General features: G+C 44.8%; 1 pseudogene; it reads right to left on the minus strand.

Moving 5' to 3' along the window:
* Positions 1–635: 635 nt before the first annotated feature.
* On the minus strand, positions 636–16,581 carry LOC138437860 (antigen WC1.1-like; annotated as a pseudogene).
* Positions 16,582–19,283: the final 2,702 nt, after the last annotated feature.

Below are 19,283 nucleotides of genomic sequence, written 5' to 3' on the forward strand. Positions count from 1 at the left end.
AAGTCGGTTCCGCCTTTTGGCTCAGGACCTACTTGATAAACCGGTATGTTATACTCAAATATTGTTCCTCTAATCTATGTAATGGAGAAGGCAATGGCACCCCATTCCAGTCCTCTTGCCTGGAAAATCCCATGGACAGGGAAGCCTGGTAGGCTGCAGAACATGGGATTCGCGAACAGTCGGACACGACTCAGCGACTTCACTTTCACTTTTCACTTTCCTGCATTGGAGAAGGAAATGGCAACCCACTCCAGTGTTCTTGCCAGGAGAATCCCCAGGACGGCGGAGCCTGGTGGGCTGCCGTCTATGGGGTCACACAGAGTCGGACACGACTGAAGTGACTTACCAGCAATCTATGTAAATGAAACTATTTGTATGGTGATCTGCCCTTCTTCAAGATTCAAGTTAATCCTTTTATGGCCCAAGATGAACCATTTGGTGCCAAGATTATCCCAAAATACATCTTATGGGTGAGGGGCCTGGTGCCATTCTGAGTTTTGAGACATTCTTTCTTTCATTAAGAGGCTGCTTGTGACTATATAACATCCAGCTGAAGACTAGCAGGAGGGTACTCTTTTCTGACGAAAATGGTGTTTGAGGACCAATCGTTTAAAAGCATTTGACATGGAACTTGGTAATTATTAACAAAGCAAAAGTTACTTTAATCAGAATATTTCATTTTGAGCAATTTCCATATAACACCATCACAGGTCAGCCTCTATTGAAATACAGGCAATTAGAATATATGAAGCATCATCTTGTATTTAATACAACATCACAGGAAAGTCACTGTGGATGTTCCAGGGACACTGAGTTCAACATCATCATACCCAGGGTCCCCTTTCTCCCCCTGGAGTAGGCAGGGGCTCTCTTCTCCTTCCCCAGGATCAGCTTCCTCTCTAGAGATGTTTAGAGAAGAGCCTGAAAAGGCAAAGAGAAGCATAATTAGAACTGAGACAAAGGAACTGGACGGGGTGTTGGAAGCGTGTTAAACAAGTGATGATGACAAAGCATCCCTGGGAGCCAGGTGTGGGCAGGAGGCTCAGACTGTTTCACACCAGTTACAGGAGGATGGATCCAGGCTGTCCTCTCAGGTCAGGTCCATGTGGTCCCTGGGGCCTCAGTTCATATGGAAATTCTGCATCACAGGAGACCTGTGCTCATACAGGAGCTCTGGGAAGATCTGCTTCCAGGCTACAAAATAGCAAGGAGATGCCCAGGAACAGTAAGAGTATAACAACAATTTAAATATTCTCCTCTCACAGCTGAGAGATGTGAAATCACAATGAGAGGCAGAGTGGACACAGGGAAAATCTGAGTTCCTCACTCATAAACCAACTCTACTCTTAGTTATTTTGATACATGTTCCCAAATGTCCACAAAGAGTATCACGGGTGCATCCACAGATGGCCCCTCCCAGGGACCACACAGGCCCTCAGATGGATAAATACTCTCTTCCAGAGAAAGAGTGTTTTCTCTTGACAACTGAAATATCTGGAGGAAATTAGACCTTAGCTGACCATAAGCTCTGAGTCAATGACCCACCAACATGGCTTAATGTTAAGGCCACCACATACCACAGACTTTGTACATGTCATTGCAACCTTAAACACACAGAGCTCATCTTAAATTATCAGATGACTCACAAATTTCAATACTGCAATACATTTTTTAAATCTCTGTCTTTCACATGCAGGGCAGCACAGAGATGTTATCAAAACACTTGTCTACTTTTGGATTTGGTAAATATGCTCAGTTAATCTATAAGCCATCTATTTCTTTTGACTACTATACAATGCTTGTGGGATCTTAGTTCCTTGACCAGGGATTGAATCCAGAGGCCCTAGCAGTGAAAATGCAGAGTCCTTACCATTGGATTACCAGAAAAGTCCCTAATCTATAAACTTTAATGCAAGCATATTACAAATAAAATGAAAATTTATGTTGCATTATGGGGACATAAATGCCAAAAGTAGAGTGATTCCTCACCCCCCAAGGAGTCTGACAGCATTAAAGATGGCAAATGGTTGAGAAGGGAAGTGTTAGTCACTCAGTTGTGTCTGTCTGCAACGCTATGAGCTGTAGCCCACCAGGCTCCTCTGTCCATTGGATTCTCCAGGCAAGAATACCAGAGTGGGCAGACATTCCCTTCTTCAGGGGCTCTTCCTGATCCAGTGATCAAATCCAGGTCTCCTGCATTGCAGTTGGATTCTTTACCTTCTGAGCCACTAGGGTGGCCCACCCAATGCATGAGATTACCCATATTTTGAAACTGCAGGGAGGCTGGGCATTGAAGAGCTCAAATTCACCTTTTCCAGGACAAAGACCAAAGATTACAGGGGATCAGCTAACCCCACTCACCTGTCTGAGACCTCATCCCAACTTCCTTCTCTGGGAGCACTTCCTCCTTGCTCCCCTGAGAGTCATGGAGAGCCCCAGGCACTGGTACCTCTTCACCATCATCATAATCCTCACCAGGGGCATCAGTCCTCTGATCTGGGGCTTCTGAGGGCAGAACAGGGGTCAGATGAAACCACAGTAAGGGGGTTGGTCTGGGAAATACCCAAGATCCTTCTGACCCAGAGTTTCTGAGCTGCTAAATAGAGGCACCAGTCACTCCTTGTTTCAGAAGATTTTTTTCTCAAAGACCATGTTTCATTTTGATGTGTCCATAAACCAAAACATGATTTTACATATCTTAATATTTCCTGTTTGAAAATATATATCCCAAAGTAACTCTCCTACCACTGAGCATGACTAAAGTATTTTGACATATTGTGCTTTACAGAAATTATTTTTAAAACCAGTGTGTGCCTGTTGTGATTCTGGACACAGAGAGCCCGGCTCCAATGTGAGACATCACAGAACAGTCAGAGAAAGGGAAGGACAGACCCCATCTGGACACAAGGGATCCTTCTGGTCCATCAAAGGAAGACTGTCCCCTTTGCATCTTGTCTCTATGAGGGAAACTCTCCTCCCCAGAGCCCAGCTGAGGCGGGTCCACCTCTATTACCTGGAGCGGATCTGGAGTCATGGAGCCCTCCCCATCTGACAGGAAGCCTAAGTGGAGAAAAACATCACACGACACACGGAATGCCCCTCCCACACCCATGGGACCTGCGTTAAGGCTGGGAAGGGACAGGCCTGGCTCCTGCAGTGTAGATGGGGGCTGGGGGCTCACGGGGCTCTGAGAGGCCATCCTGCCACTTTGGAGAGCTGCCTGTGTAAGCCTGGGCACACGTGGGGTCTGTGGACACTGAGAAGATGTTCATAGCCAATGGGAGGTGACAACCAGAGGTCCCAGGAGGGCAGGCAGAGACACCCACCTGGGCTGCCCAGAAGACCCTCCTTCTGAGTCACAAGGTAATCGAGCTCCTCATACACGGCTTCAGCAAGAGCATCTTCATAGCAGGATGAGGCTGAGAGATCCCCCAGCAGATCAGAGATGCCGCCCGAGACACCCCGATCCAGCAGGCCCACCTTCGTCTCCCCCATGCTCACACAGAGGCTGCCTGGGCCTCAGCAGCATCTCTTACCCTGTGCACCATGTCGGCACCTTCTCCCCTCGCCTGACCTGAATTCACAGCTCAGCCCTGACTCTTTCTGGTCTCACAGAAGAGGCCATGACTTATGAGAGTTCACACCCTAGTCCTAAGAACCTCTGTCTGTTCAGCCCTTAGAGCTCAGCATGGAGCATATGGAGCTCTACAGACTCAGAACAGAGACCTGGCCCAGGTTCCCCTCCTCACACCTGCCCCATCTCCTGCCTCCACACACTCTCCCTGGTCCCCAGTTCTCCCTGCAGCCCACCTCTGTGCTCTGCTCTCCATCTGAGCAGCTGAGTCACCAGGATGACGAGGACCAGGAAGAGAAGGGCTCCCAGGATGAGGCAGAGGACCCCAGGCAGGGAGAAGATGCCAAGGAGAGGATTTGAGGCTGGTCTGGTCCCTAAGGAGAGCAAGGCAACAGGGTGTAGAGAAGGTCCTGGGCAGAGAGAAACCCCCTGTGCCAGCATTTCCGGGGGCTCTGGATGATGGTATCCTAGCTTCAGACACAAATATACTAATAGTGACTGGGCTCCTCCAGGTCTCATCCTGAGACGAGTCAACTCCAATCTGGCCAGTGGGGCCCTGAGGCAGAGCCGGGGATTGTCAGGGAGCTGCCCTGCTGAGACAGCCTCTGAGGACCTGGCTCATCCCTTCTTCTTGGGCATCAAACAGCCCTGAGACCCACACCTCACCGATGAGGAGCAACACTCAAGGGCAGGTGGGAGAACCTTAGAATCTGCACCACTGGAACCAGACTCTCTTGGATCCTGGGCCTGAGAAACATGTGGCCCCAGGAACCAAGGCAGGGGCTTTCCCCAACAATGCCCTGGCTCCTTCCCAACAGCCAGGACTCCTCAGGCTCTTTCCTCTCCTGAGATGTCAGAGAGCTCATAGAACAGGTTATCAGAATCTGAGTATTCTCCCCTGACTGTGGATGGATCACAGCACCTGCTGTAGTCGGGGGCAATGTTGTCTTGCACCTAAAGAGAAAAACAGGAGATTAGGTAAAGGGAATTGGCCAGATCACAGGGTAACCTGTTTTTCCTTTCTGAGCCCTAAAATCACCCCCTCAGTCTCCATGACACCAGTGTCCAGCCCTCCCAGCTTCACTGTGCTAGATCAGAGTCCCAGACACTCTCTGAACACAAACTCCACAACATGCCCGGCCCAGCCCACTGCCCCCACGCTGCCCCAGCTCACCCAGGGTGGAGCCCGAGCCCCTCACTCACCAGAGCACCTCACACCAGCGTCCTCCTCGTGCTTGCAGTCGCTCTGCCCCCAGGGCTCCGCAGCACAGTCCCACAGGGAGGACTCCCGGCCCCCGCACCGCACCTCGTCCAGCCAGATGCTCCCATTTCCAGGGCCGAATGTCGCAGCCTGCACGGCTTCCAGGGCCTGGCCACAGCCCAGCTGCTGACACACCACCTCGGCCTCTGCCAGGCTCCAGGAGTCATCGCACACGGTGCCCCAGGAGCCGCTGTGCCAGACCTCCACCCGCCCTGAGCACTCGTTGTCTCCTCCCCTGAGCCGGAGCTTCTCTCTGTCTGAAAAGGCAGCAGCCCCTCCTGTGACTGCCCTGGTGGGAGGAAGGAGCCCCTGGGACCCATGGGGAGGGGGCGGGGCTGACATACCTGTGCAGGGGGCAGCAGCTGGACAGCTCTTGGGTCTTCGTCCTGCACACAACAGGGAAACAGTGGATCAGGAACAGCTGAGAGTGTTCCTGTCCCCACAGAAGATTATCTAAGGTCTGACTCAGTGCAAATGACATGTGAAAACACAGGCGCATTATCTCCTGCTCTGAGACGTTCAGTGCATGTGATCATCAGCTGAAATAACTGTAGCTGTTCATCATTTATTGGTCTCCACGCCCCACAACAAATACAGACACACACAGACACAGGCACATAGACAGTTTGTAGACTCAACTTAAAATCATCACTTAGATTGGAAAGCATAAAATCACTCTAGCAACATCCTTCGGGGTTGAGACAGACATAGAAACAGACAGTAAGTCACCTGCACACGAGATATAGGCTTCCTCCTTTGGAGAGCAGGAACTGTATTTCCAAGGGTCAGAAGGACACTGCCAGAGAGAGGTGTCAGTTTTCCAACACTGGATTCCATCTACCTACCGGGGTCTAGAACCTTCTCTAAGAGCATCAAAAGTGTCAAGGGTTCCATTGTCCCCACAGCCAAGCTGTCTGCAGATCACGGACACGGTGATGTCATCTATGGGGTTACGGCAGACACCGCCCTAGGTCCCGTTGTAGAAAACTTCCAGCCACCCTGCACACTGCTGGTCCTCGCTCACCATTCTGAGGGCCAGGAACTCTAAGGCTGAAAGAGAGGAGACAGGACACAGTGAGCACTCTGCTCAGTGCTCTGGGTCTTCCTCTCTCCCAGAAACTGTGACCATACATCTCTGAGCCAACTGCAGAGATACCCACTAGTTGACAAGACTATCATTGCCTCACTTTTCCCTGACTTTGTCCGTTTGTGTCTTTCTATTATCCACGATGATGTAGTGGATACAAACTGAAAGAAAGACCAACTGGGGCACCTGCAGGATGGAGAACTGACTCCTGCTTCCTGAAAAAAACTCTAAAACGGTTTGTGGATGGAATGTGATGTGGGTATTTGGGGAGGGAAGCAAAATAACGGAGCCACAACTGTCCACATACCAATCCTTAGTACCTGTGAATATGTTACCTGACCTGGCAAAAGGGGCTTTACAGATATAACTAACTTAAGGACCTTGGGATGAGGCTGGGAAAGGGGGCCTCCAGGAAGAACGCAGCCTTGTGGACACTGGGATGTTGGCCCGCGGAGACCCTCAGCAGGCTCCTAGCATACAGAACTGAGCAGAGTAAATCTGTGCTTTCCTTACATCATCCACAGGATCTCCAGACTGTACTACCACAGGGAACTGGGGAGAGAGCCCTGCTTTCACGTGGAAACCGTCAGAAACGGCTCTGCCAGGAAACACTATTGAGAAAAAAGGACCAGAATTTCAGCTGCTGCAGGAGGAAGTGAAAGTACCTCCTCTTCACATATGCTGAAAAGACAGGCTCCATGCGAGGAAGCGCCCTTCTCTAGTCCTTTCTGCCTCTCTCCTTCAGGGATCAGACCCCAGTCCTCCAGAGCCCCACCCCTCCCCCAGCCTGTGGACAGTGTGCAGCGCTGACCTGAGCAGATGACCCCCGCGTCCTGCTTGTGTCTGCAGTCGTGCCGCCCCCAGCCCCGGGAAGGGCACCTCCACACGTGGGACTCCTTTCCTGTGCAGTTCAGGTCGTCCAGCCAGATGGGCCCTGATCCCGCCCCAAAGTGAGCAGACCCCGTGGCATTGAGGGCTTCTCCACAGCCCAGCTGCCTGCACACCACGCAGGCATCATCCAGGTCCCAGCCGTCATCACAGATGGTGCCCCAGGAGCCCTGGTCAAGGATCTCCACTCTCCCGGTGCAGGGACCACCCCCGTCCACCAGGCGGAGCTGTCTGTTGTCTGAGGAGACAGAAATGGGGCGGTGACGGTGGTAAGGGGGGCGAGGGGGCAGGGGGTAAGAAGGTCTTCTGTCCTGTGGGACCCTCACCTGAGCAGTAGGGGGCGCTCTCCTCTGAGGCCTCAGAGCCTGCTGGTTGGGACACAGAGTCATTGCACTGGGGCAGCACCTGGGTCTGGTTTCCTGCAGAAACACCAATGATCAGAGGGCTGGGAGGGTTGAAGTACTGAAAACTAAATTAAGGTTAAAACATGACCTAGCAGTGGAGCCTGAAATGAAAGCTGTGACATATCAGTAAAGTTATCATAACTTTAGGGTCCGCTTTCTCTATGGAGACTGCTTCTGACAGTGCCATAATTTTGGTTTAAGCCAAGTGTTGCACTGAGCTCAATAAGGTGTGTTACTCCTAAATCTATCCCTAAGTAGAAGCAAAACAAAATCCTTTCTGAAGAATTTCTACAATTTTTCATCTTCAATGTCTATCATTTAAACAAATAATTATGCAAAAGAGATTTCATGGAAGCTCAAGAGGCAAAAGGAAACATTGGAAAGAATATCCCAGGGTATCCAGCTATTAGAGTTACCAGATGGAGAATTTGTTTTATTTTGCTATTATTTTTATTACTGTAAGATAATTGCTTTACAATGTTGTGTTAGTTTCTGCTGTACAACAACATAAATCAGCCATTAGTATACATATATACCCTCCCTCTCCAGCCTCCCTCCCGCCCCATCCCCCATCCCACCCTTTCCGTCATCACAGAGCATCTAGCTGAGCTCCCTGTGCTACACAGCCGCTTCCTGCTACCATCCGGTTCCCACGCGACAGTGTATATCAGTCAGCGCTACTCTCTCAATTCATCCTGCCCTCTCCTAACCACCGCGGTGTGTTCCCATCTGTCCTCTAGGTCTTCATCTCTGTTTCTGCCCTGAAAATAGGTTCACCTGTACCCTTTTTCTAGATTCCATTGACAGAGAATTTAAACAGCCATGATTAAAATGCTCATCAGATTCACAAGATATGCATCTTGGCAAGGAATTGATTACAAAAACAAATAAAAATTCTAGATCTAAAAAACTTAATAGCTGGAATTAAGAACTAGAGAATGAGTGTATCTCAGTGTTAGATCAGCATAAGGTAGAAAGAGTTCAATGGAAGATCAGAGGACAAATATTCCTCTATTTAGAAATGTTGGTCACATGGTAAGTGTCCTAGTTATAGTGCTGCAAAACAAATTCCCCCCAAAACTTAGCAACTAAAGCAAAACATATATACTTCAGTTTGCTCATGATTTCCTGGGTGTAATCTGAGAAAGACTCCACTTGGCAGTCCTGTCTTGGGGTTTTTCATGTGGTTGCACTTAGATGTCATCTGGGGCTGAAGTTTGCTGAGACTTGACTGAACTGTGGTTAATAACTGTGGAAATTCCCTGAAGTATTTTAGGGATAAATGGACATCATGTCTGCAACCTAATTCAGAAAGAGTTTACATATTTAGGGACAAATGGAACAGGAGGGGGACAGACAGAAAAAGAGGGGAGACAAACAGAGAGATAAAGATTAAAGCAAAACAGGACTTCCAATTCAAGATGGCAGAGTAGAAAGAATGAATATGAAATAGAAAAAGTGAAACATACTGGATAAAAGTAAAAGATCATGTTTCACTTTTTCTATTATCTCTTCTTTTATTTTTTTTATGTTCTTACTCAAGTCTTTATCAAGTGTAGTAGAAAAGCTTTTTTACACATATATAATTATGTATAATATATATATTTTAGAAAACATAAATTTTTGCCTAACTAAAAAGTTTATGACATTTTGATTCCACTTGTTTGACTTAGTATGAATAGAATCCTAGATTTCTAATTTAAAAATAGATATGCAACAAGTAACAGTGGTTTACTGTATAGTATAGGGAACTATAGTCAATATCTTGTAATAACCTATGATGGAAAATAATTTCAAAAATAATAATGTGTATTTGTATAACTGAATCACTTTGCTGTGCACCTGAAACATTGTAAGTCAACTACACTTCAATAAATAAATATATATATATATATATATATTTAAAATATATGTATTTTTTAAAAAAGATTAAAGCAAAATACTAACATTGGGAAATCCAGGTAAAGGTCATCTGGGAATTTTTATATTATTCTTACAACTTTTCTGCAAGTCTCAAAAAATATTAAAGGGTGAAACAAGTCCAAAAGAATCATTCTTAGGACACTTTTACACACAAAAAAATACGAATAGCATCAAAAAACAAATGCCTAAGAGAAAACCTAGTAGAAGATGGGCAAAACCTCTGAGAGAAATTCAAGACCTAATTGAATGGAGGGATATACGATGTCAGTGAATTGGGAGACTCAAAATTGTTAATCATCCTCAAATTTATACATGGATTCAATCTAGTCACAATCAAAATACATTTAGGCTTTTTTTTTTTTTTCGGGGCGGAGGGGATGGGGTGGGGGTGGTGAAAAGTGACAAGCTGATTCTAAAACTTATACAAAATCCAAAAGGCCTAGAAAGACCAACACAGTTGGAAAGAAAAGAAACAGTGTTAGAGGAGTTAATAAAAAGTAACTCTCATAAATTGAAATCATCCAGACAATATAAAGATACAATAATTAAGACATACAGTATTGGAGCCAGGATAGACAAATAGTACAATAAACAGAGTAGACTGTCGTAAAGGACAGACAGACACATATGCCCTTCTGCTGATGACAAAGGTAACAGCAGTGGGGAGAGAGCCTGTTCATTAAAAGACTCTGAGTCAGCTGGATGTCCACATGAAACCTGACCCTTATCTTACACAGATATCAATCCCAGAAGGAATGTACAGTTATATGCAAGAGAAAATAATTAAATTGCTGTAATACTTCACCATGAAATGTCTACCTTTTGAGACACAGATGCAAGAACAGACATTTGGACTCACTGGCAGGAGTTGCTGTTGTTCAGTCGCTCAGTCGTGTCTGACTCTTTGCAACACCATGGACTGCAGCACACCAGGCTTCCCTGTGCTTCACATCTCCCAGAGCTTGCTCAAACTCATGTCCACTGAGTCAGGGATGCTATCCAACCATCTCAACCTCTGTCATCCCCTTCTCCTCCTGCTTTCAATCTTTCCCAGCATAAAGGTCTTTTCTAATGATCCAGCTCTTCGAATCAGGTGGCCAGAGTATTGGAGCTCTAGCTTTAGCATCTGTCCTTCTAACGAATAATCAGGAGTGATTTCCTTTAGGATTGATGGGTTTGATCTCCTTGCAGTCAAAGGGACTCTCAAGAGATTTCTCCAACACCAGAGCTCAAAAGCATCAATTCTTCAGCATTCAGCCTTGCTTATGGTCCAACTCTCACATTCATACATGACTACTGGAAAAACCATGGCTTTGACTATATGGACCTTCATTGACAAAGTAATGTCTCTGCTTTTTAATATGCTGTCTAGGTTGGTCATAGCTTTTCTTGCAAGGAGCAAGTGTCTTTTAATTTCGTGGCTACAGTCATCATCTGCAGTAATTTTGGAGCCCAAGAAAATAAAGTCTACTGCTGGTTCCATTGTTTTTCCCATCTATTTGCCATAAAGTGATGGGACCAAATGTTGATGTATGGCAAAACCATAATATTCATTTTTTTAAATGTTGAGTTTTAAGCCAGCTTTTTCACTCTCCTCTGTCACCTTCATCAAGAGGCTCTTTAGTTCCTCTTCACATACTACTATAAATGTGGTATCATCTGCACATCTGAGGTTTTTGATATTTCTCCTGGAAATCTTGATTCCAGCTTGTGCTTCACCCAGCCTGTCATTTCTCATGATGTACTCTGCATATAAGTTAAATAAGCAGGGTGACAATATATGGCCTTGGTGCACTCCTTTCCCAGTTTGGAACCAGTCCATTGTTCCATATCCTGTGGTCACTGCTGAGTTTTCCATATTTGCTGGCATATTGAGTGCAGCATTTTCACAGCATCATGTTTTAGGATTTGAAATAGCTCAGCTAGAATACCATCTAGCTTTGTTGGTAGTGATGCTTCCTAAAGCCCATTTGACTTTGTACTCCAAGATGTCTGGCTCAAGGTGAGTGATTATCTGAGTTATTAAGATTATCTGGATCATTAAGATTTTTTGTGTAGTTCTTCTGTGTATTCTTGCCACCTCTTCTTAATATCTTCTTCCCTGTTAGGTCCATACTGTTTCTGTCCTATATTGTGCCCATCTTTGCAGGAAATGTTCCCTTGGTAGCTCTAATTTTCTTGAAAAGATCTCTAGTCTTTCCCATTCCATTGTTTTCCTCTATTTCTTTGCATTCTTCACTTAGCATGGCTTTCTTATCTCTCCTTGATATACCTTGGACCTCTGCATTCAGATGGGTATACCTTTCCTTTTCTCCTTTGCTTTTCACTTCTATTCTTTTCTCAGCTATTTGTAAGGCCTCCTCAGACAGTCATTTTGCCTTTTTGCATTTCTTTTACTTGGGGATGGTTTTGGTCACCACCTCCTGTACAACGTCAGGCACTCTATCAGATCTAATCTCTTGAATCTTTTTGTCGACAGGGGGATGATTTGAGAGAATACCATTGAAACATATACATTACCTTATGCAAAACAGATAGAAATTGAGAGTTTGGTGTATAAGGCAGGGCTCCCAAAGCTGGTGATCTGTGACAATCTGGAGGGATGGGGTGGGGAGGAAGGTGGGAGGAGGGTACAGGATGGAGGGGACAAATGGATGCCTATGGCTGACCCATACTGATGTATGGCAAAAACCGTCACAATACTATAAAGTAATTATCCTCCAATTATAATAAATAAATTTTAAAAAGAGAAATTACACTTTAAAGCCAGTTTTCCCTCGACCTCTGCTCTTGGGGACGTTTCACTCCAGGAGCATCCTAAATACCAGTAGCCCTTCCTTCTCTTACCTGAGCAGATCACAGAGGCCGTGTTGCCATGGGAACAGTCAGAACCACCCAGAGCAGTCACAGGGCAACTCCAAAGGAAGGACTCAGCCCCTGAGCAGTGAAATCGGGCCGTTGAGATCTGATCACCTCCTTCCACCAAGTGTGGTCCTCCGGGGGTGGAAATGGCGACTTCACAGCCAAGCTGACGACAGACAACATTGGCATTGGCCAGACTCCAGTGGGAGGCACAGAGTGCTCTCCATTGTCCAGAAAAGTTCACCTCCACCTGCCCCTCACACTGAGAGGAGCCATTTGTCATGAGCCGGACTTCTGAATATGCTGGATATGAGATAACAGAATTTCAGAAACATCTCATGATTTCTCACCTGAACGGAGTATGCAGGGAGGTTAGTCCTGACCTACATCTCACCTGAACAGACGAGCTGAACAACTCCACTGTGGTGACAAGATCCCCCTGGACAGGGCACTCTGGGACAGGACCAGAGCTTAGGCTCCTCTCCCTCACACCTGAACTCTTCAGCCCAGACCCGGCCATCAGACTCTCTGAAGGGCACGTGTCCCAGGACAGACACAGCTTTGCCGCACCCCAGCTCTGCACAGATGACTTGGGCAGTGGGGAGTGTGAAGTTCCCATCAGACACTGGGATCCAGGCTTCTCCAGAATACACTTTTACTCGCCCTGAGCAGGGTCCATCCTTTCCAACCAGATGCACAAATCCTGAGAGAAACAAATAAATAAACCCACTGCATGTTCATGATCCTGGCTTGGCAACTGGAAACATGTCACAGGCAATGGTGTGAAAGCTTTTATTTTCCAGGACTGAGGCATGGAGAGACAATTTGACAATGTCAGAATTGCATTTTCATGAGCGAGTTTCGGAAGAGAAATCCAGAAGGATTTGCAGAGTCAGTTTGGAATGGCTGAATTCCAAAAACTTATATTTTGATGTTGGTTAGGATGTGAATTCCTCATTTAAGGGCCTGGAAACTATAGGGCCCAAGGAAACTGCACTGCAATGGGCGTCAGACTTGGGTGCAGAACTGAACTAACCCAGAGAAATAGGTCCTTGGGATTCAAGAGGTTAGAGAACCAAGATCCAGACAAGGTTAGAAGGCATCCTGAAATTTCTGGGGCTAGAAGTCCAGCCAGATTTTTCTCAGAAGTCAATATTCAAGTCACTGATACAAGGGAAATCAATTGAGAGATCTGAGTGCAGGTCAGTCTATAAACAGACTTATGGCTCATGGAAGGAAAGCTAGATATTATAACAAGACTACATTTTATGATTCCCATATATTTCTCATAATCTCTGATGTTGAAAAATTCCAAGAATTTCTTAGCCAACTTGAATTGTGAAAAGAAATTGTCCACAGATGAGTTTGAATATGAAGAAAGGTCAGAGTCATAGGAGAAAGGGTTGGTCCTAGCCATCTTTCAAGAAAGCCTAGGGTTTACCAATGAACCTGGGAGAGAATGAGTTCTCAGTGGGACTATACAAGATGACTAATTGTGTTGATTACTTCATATTACTGGTTTTCTTCCAACACATGAGAATCTTAGCAGATGGTATGGAGTGAAGGCAATTTAATGTTTTTAAATTCTATCTGTATGCTAAATGGAGCTTCCCAGGTGGCACTAGTGGTAAAGAACCGGCCTGCCAATGCACAAGTTCAATCGCTGGGAGGAGGGCATAGCAACCCACTCCAGTATTCTGTCCTGGAGAATCCCACGGATGAGGGAGCCTGATGGGCTACAATTCACAGAGTCGCAAAGAGTCAGACATGACTGAAGAGACCTAGCATGCACTCATATGCTAACTGCAAACTACTTCCTATTTCTTGAGTAATAGTTATCATGCTGTTTAAAAAAAGAGAGAGAGGAGGAGAAGAAGAGAAGACAGAGCAAACAGTCATATATAATTTACAGATTTCTACCTTACAAAAGCCTCAATATGGATGAAAGAAAGATTTGGGCAAAATATCTGTCCAGCAAGTTTTTAACACATTTTACCCCTGTGCTCCTTCCATCTGCGACCTAACCCTGTTTCCCTTTCCCATTTCTCCCATTGCAGACAAGAGAAAACAATCCTAAGAGCTACAAACAGATGGAAAAGAGACTCTGAAAGGGAAGAGCTTCTGTAGGAGTGGAGTGTGGCTGGGATGAGGGGTAGGTTAACCTGGGAGTGGATGGGGTCTGAAACTGAAAGAGGGAGACTAAGGAGAGACTCACAACATGATTTGACCTTCAGGGACCATATTTTGGATAGAGGAAAGGAACCTAATGAAAAAAATAAAACCTCATCATAAAGAACTATTTTTAAATACATTTGCCTGATTTCTGACTGTGCTTATAATTATTTATGTACACGGTGGAATTCTTTCTGGTAAAGGAGTCTGATTTCATAAGTATGAGAACATTGAAGGTTCAGAAAGAATATTTCAAAAGAATAAAAATCTGCTGTAGAGAACAGGAGAGAACAGAAAATACACTATAGAAATTAATGAATCGAAGGACCAGCTTGACCACTTATCCAAGAGGGAATGGTGAGAGCCAGGATGATCTGTGAGCCTTTTGTTACCTACCCACTTTCAACTCCCCAGTCCAGGTTAGGACATCTGGTGTGGTCTGGCTGGGAGTTTGGTCATAGGATACACATTCTAATTAAAACATTTTTACTTAACAGGTTGTAAGTTTCTATATCAATCCCATGAGGTTACAAATTTAAAAAGAACAAGAAAGAAATATTTCTTGTACGCTGTTTCATATACCAAGATACATGCTAAACACTCAAATATATGCTGAATAATCAATAAAGTCTTATACACATCAGGATAGATACTTCTGAGACATATTATTATTTCTTTTTTATTTTCTACTTGATTTTAAATTTTATATGAAAGGATATGTGTGTGAAAATTGTAAGAAAATTTGTGCAATAGGAGGCTGGTGTGAGTGGATAAAGGTATTAAATATAATAAAAGAGACATCTTTGTCTGATCTCTTGCTGTGCAGACCTCCTGTATCCTTGGACACACGTAGCATCCTCCACACCACACCTGGACCCGCAGTGATGCTCAGAGAACCCCATAAGGCCTTTGACATCTCCCATTGCCCTTCTTTTTCCTCTTAGCTACTATAAGTCTCCTCCTCCTTCTTCAAAAATTACAGGTGCCCTCTTACTCCTATTCCTATCAAACAAGCCCCCAAACACAATTCTCTTATATCACTGAAGACATCAGGTATAAAATATAATTTCTTACCATAAAACATAGAAATTCATATTTTATTGCCTATATCTTTGACTTGTCAGTGTGTGGCTAAGTGTTCCTCCAAAATTTTGGTTTATACAGAGGTTTTAAAGGAAAAAAAAGAACAGACAATCCTTTCTAGTAACAATGAAAGGAGAACCCAGACTCAGAACATTTCATCAACAACTCTATTGTCCTACCAGTCAAAGAGCTATGAATGTAAAGCTAAATTTTCAAAGGGGACTTGCAATTTGGCACAAATCCATAAGTTCCTCTCTGATTTGTTTGATGATGTCTCCTGTGCCTCCACTCCTACTAACCTAGCACAAAAAAGTGTCTCACACCATATATTCAGAAAGGACTCCGTCCTGGAAGGTACATCCTCATTCCAGCCCTTTCCTCCCATGGGCTCACTGTGCAAAGCAGGTGCGCGTGGTGATTTGCAAATGTTTCACTCTTCCAAAAGTAAATTATATAAAAAATGAGTATCAATTTTTATTGGCATATAGATTAAGCTATATCAGGCAAGATCACTGGAGAAGAAATAGCAGAGACTTGTAAGAGGAAAGTAGCAATAAATGAAGCCCATCAGGAAATCAGTCCTGAATATTCATTGGAAGGACTGATGCTGAAGCTGAAACTCCAATACTTTGGCCACCTGCTGTGAAGAACTGGCTCCTTTGAAAATACCCTGATTTTAGGAAAGATTAAATGCAGGAGAAGAAGGGGAAGACAGAGGATGAGATGGTTGGATGGCATCACTGACTCAGTAGATCTGACTTTGAGTAAGCTTCGGCAGTTGGTGATGGAGGGGGAAGCCTGGCATGCTGTGGTCCATGGGGTAGCAAAGAGTCGGACACCACTGAGCGACTGAACTGAACTGATCACTCAGAGATACTTCATGCATTCAAGGAGAATATCTCAGACATCTCTAGCTTACACATCTATTGCTCTGGTGATCAGACACCAGCTTCCTTGGAGCTTTCTGTCCTTTCAGTCCGTGGGCAATTCACTGATCATACCTGAGCAGATAACTCCTGCATCCTCGTCATGACTGCAGTTGTGTCGCCCCCAGCCCCGGGAAGGGCACTGCCACACGTGGGACTCCATTCTTCCACAATACACGTGGTCCAGCCAGATGGGTCCTGATCCTGCCCCAAAGGGAGCAGACTCCACGGCACTGAGGGCTTCTCCACAGCCCAGCTGCCTGCACACCACGCGGGCATCGTCCAGGTCCCAGCCATCATCACAGATGGTGCCCCAGGAACCCTGGTGAAGGATCTCCGCTCTCCCGGCGCAGGGCCTAGCCCCGTCCATCAGGCGGAGCTGTCTGCCATCTGAGGAGAGAGAAATGGGACAATGGGGTGCTGACCAGCAGATGAGAAAGATCTTCTGTTCTGTGGAACCCTCACCCGAGCAGTTGAGGGCGTTCTCCTCAGAAGCTGATGCTGCAGAGTCATTGCCCTGTGGAACATTTGGATCTGGTTTCTTATAGAAGTGATAAGAGCATAACAAGGATGAAAATGGACAAAAACAGGAAATATTACTTTACTAAGTAGTCTGAGACAGATGGTGTTACAAGGTCCTATCAGAGTTAACATTCTGATTTGTAGAGCTCTGCACAGAATCTGAGAAAGATTTACAGGAAATGTTGGTCTCTCTACCCTGAGCGGTTAAATGAGTTCAGAGTCTCAGGATTAGGCTGGTAGCTGGATGTATTCTTTATAAGCTACACAGTCTTGGTCATTGACTTTAGAGTCAGGCAGTGGCCTCATCAGAAGCCTCGGGGAGCAGCCATGAATCTTCTATCATTAAAATCGTTCTCCTTGGTATAGTCATGAGAACTGAAAAACAAATGGTCTGTGAGACACCATGGTTTACCCCAGAATAGTCCACTTATGATTCTAAGCTTCAAACTCCAGATCTGGATACTTAGTTTCAAAAAATATAATCTCTTTGAGTAGATTAAACAACCCTGCCTGAGAGATGATGTCAGAAGACATTGAATGACATTGGCCAGACTCTACTGGGAATCACAGAATGTAGCTTCTTCTCCCAAATGAACATAATCTCTCCTTGGACTTTGTGTCAGAAATTGCTATTATCTAAAATTTGGAGTTGTTTGTTCTCTAGGGGAAAATATGTGTTTCTAACTCACAGAGGAAAAATTGTTATATTCCTGCTTTGAAAGCCTTTGAACAAACAATATTGACAGACACATTGCATTATTCTCTCCTTTGATACATAACCAGTCATGGAAAGAAAGGTTAAATGATGTCTATCACTGTTGTAGTTTAAGTAAGTGATAAAGTAGAGAATAAAATCTCAAATTCTGTACTTCCATGAAGAATGGAAGAGAAAGCAGGCCAATGGTGTTGTTAGACACAACTTCAAATGCCGGAAATTTTCTTTAAGTAAAGGTATCATTGGAAAAGACTCTGATGCTGGGAGGGATTGGGGGCAGGAGGAGAAGCGGACGAGAGAGGATGAGATGTCTGGATGGCATCACCGACTTGATGGATGTGAGTTTGAGTGAACTCTGGAAGTTGGTGATGGACAGGGAGGCCTGGCATGCTGCAATTTATGGGGTCACAAAGAGTCGGATACGACTGAGCGACTGAACTGAACTGAAGGGTATCAGACATTTGTGGACACAACATGAACTAAATAGGCTAAAATTCTAAAGAGTGGAGATCATGTAGTATGTTTCAATGTTAGCCAAGGATCTACAGCTTCTTTTTCTCTGGAGGAATTTCCCAATTTGGTGCCCGGGTTAATGGCTCAGAATCCGGGCTCAGAGCAACAGAGGACTTCTATTTGGACAGAGAAGCCAGCATAATTTGGGGTTACCTGGTGGTGAGACAGATCTGGAGACCTGAAAGCCTCTCTCACACAGCAGACTCTTCCCTCGAATGTGTGCTCATTACACAGCCATGAAGCTGGCAGGGAGCCAGAGATCCATGCCAACAGTCTGGGAGAGCAGAGCGGCGACTCCTGCCCTCTCTTGGGTGCTGAGCTACCAGAGTATCCCGGTTCTCAACCGAAATCTCTGAAGGCCCAACATGGACAGAGAGGTAAGAGGAGGATTGAGTGCTACCAAAATCTCGACCTAGACTTGTTACAGCTCAGTTCTCAGTTTATTTATATATTTGAGTGATCTTCGACCCTTCTACTTGCTTAACAAAACAGAATATGAATCCTCTCAAGGGTTATAAAATGTATCTGGAGGATCATCTTTTCAATGCCGAAGGCATGGGATGACATGACATATTAACAAAGTGGAAAAAAGAAAATAAGAGAAGGCAGAGACTCACGTGATAGAGGTGCTGGAGTTAGCAGATACAGATTTTAACCATGATCAATATATTGAGGAAAAAAAGAGGAAATGAGAGAATAAATGGGTGAAAAGATGAAAAACATTAGCAACTAATTATAACTATAAAAAGTCAAGGAACGGTTACCAACCGAAAATAAAGTGTCTAGAGAGTTGAATTAATAAGTTCAGAAGAATTTTAGAGAGAACTCTGCACAGAATTACCGACTTAGAGGAGTCCTAGAGATGAGAGATGAGAAGAAGGAGGAGTTACAGGAGGAGAAGAGAAGCTCAGACAGAGAGACAGAGCAGCAGAAGTAACACTTGAAGATACAATAACTGAGAATTTTTTAAAAATGGATGGATGGGCATGAAAACTCTCACACCTAGTAAAGCTGCTGAAAATCAAAGGAAAAAGGAAAATTTGGAATAATAACAGATCTGTTTAATACAAAAGAAGGGGGAGAAAGAGAGGAAAAAAGAACATAAAGCACATGGGTCAATTAAAAGGAAATGATAGATATGAGCCCCAAAATACCAGTAATTGCAGTTACAGTAAATTGATTAGATACTTCAAATTAAAGCCCATCTTGATGAAACCACAAAATCCATGTAAATGCCACCATGAAGATATTCAGCTTATATATGAGGGTAAAGAAAGGTTGAAAGTAAAATGATGAAAAAAATGTACATACTTTGTGAATCCTAATTGTAAGAAAACTGGAATAGCTATATAA

Source organism: Ovis canadensis, chromosome 3 (genome assembly GCF_042477335.2).
Source record: "Ovis canadensis isolate MfBH-ARS-UI-01 breed Bighorn chromosome 3, ARS-UI_OviCan_v2, whole genome shotgun sequence".
NCBI classification, from domain to species: Eukaryota; Metazoa; Chordata; class Mammalia; order Artiodactyla; family Bovidae; genus Ovis; species Ovis canadensis.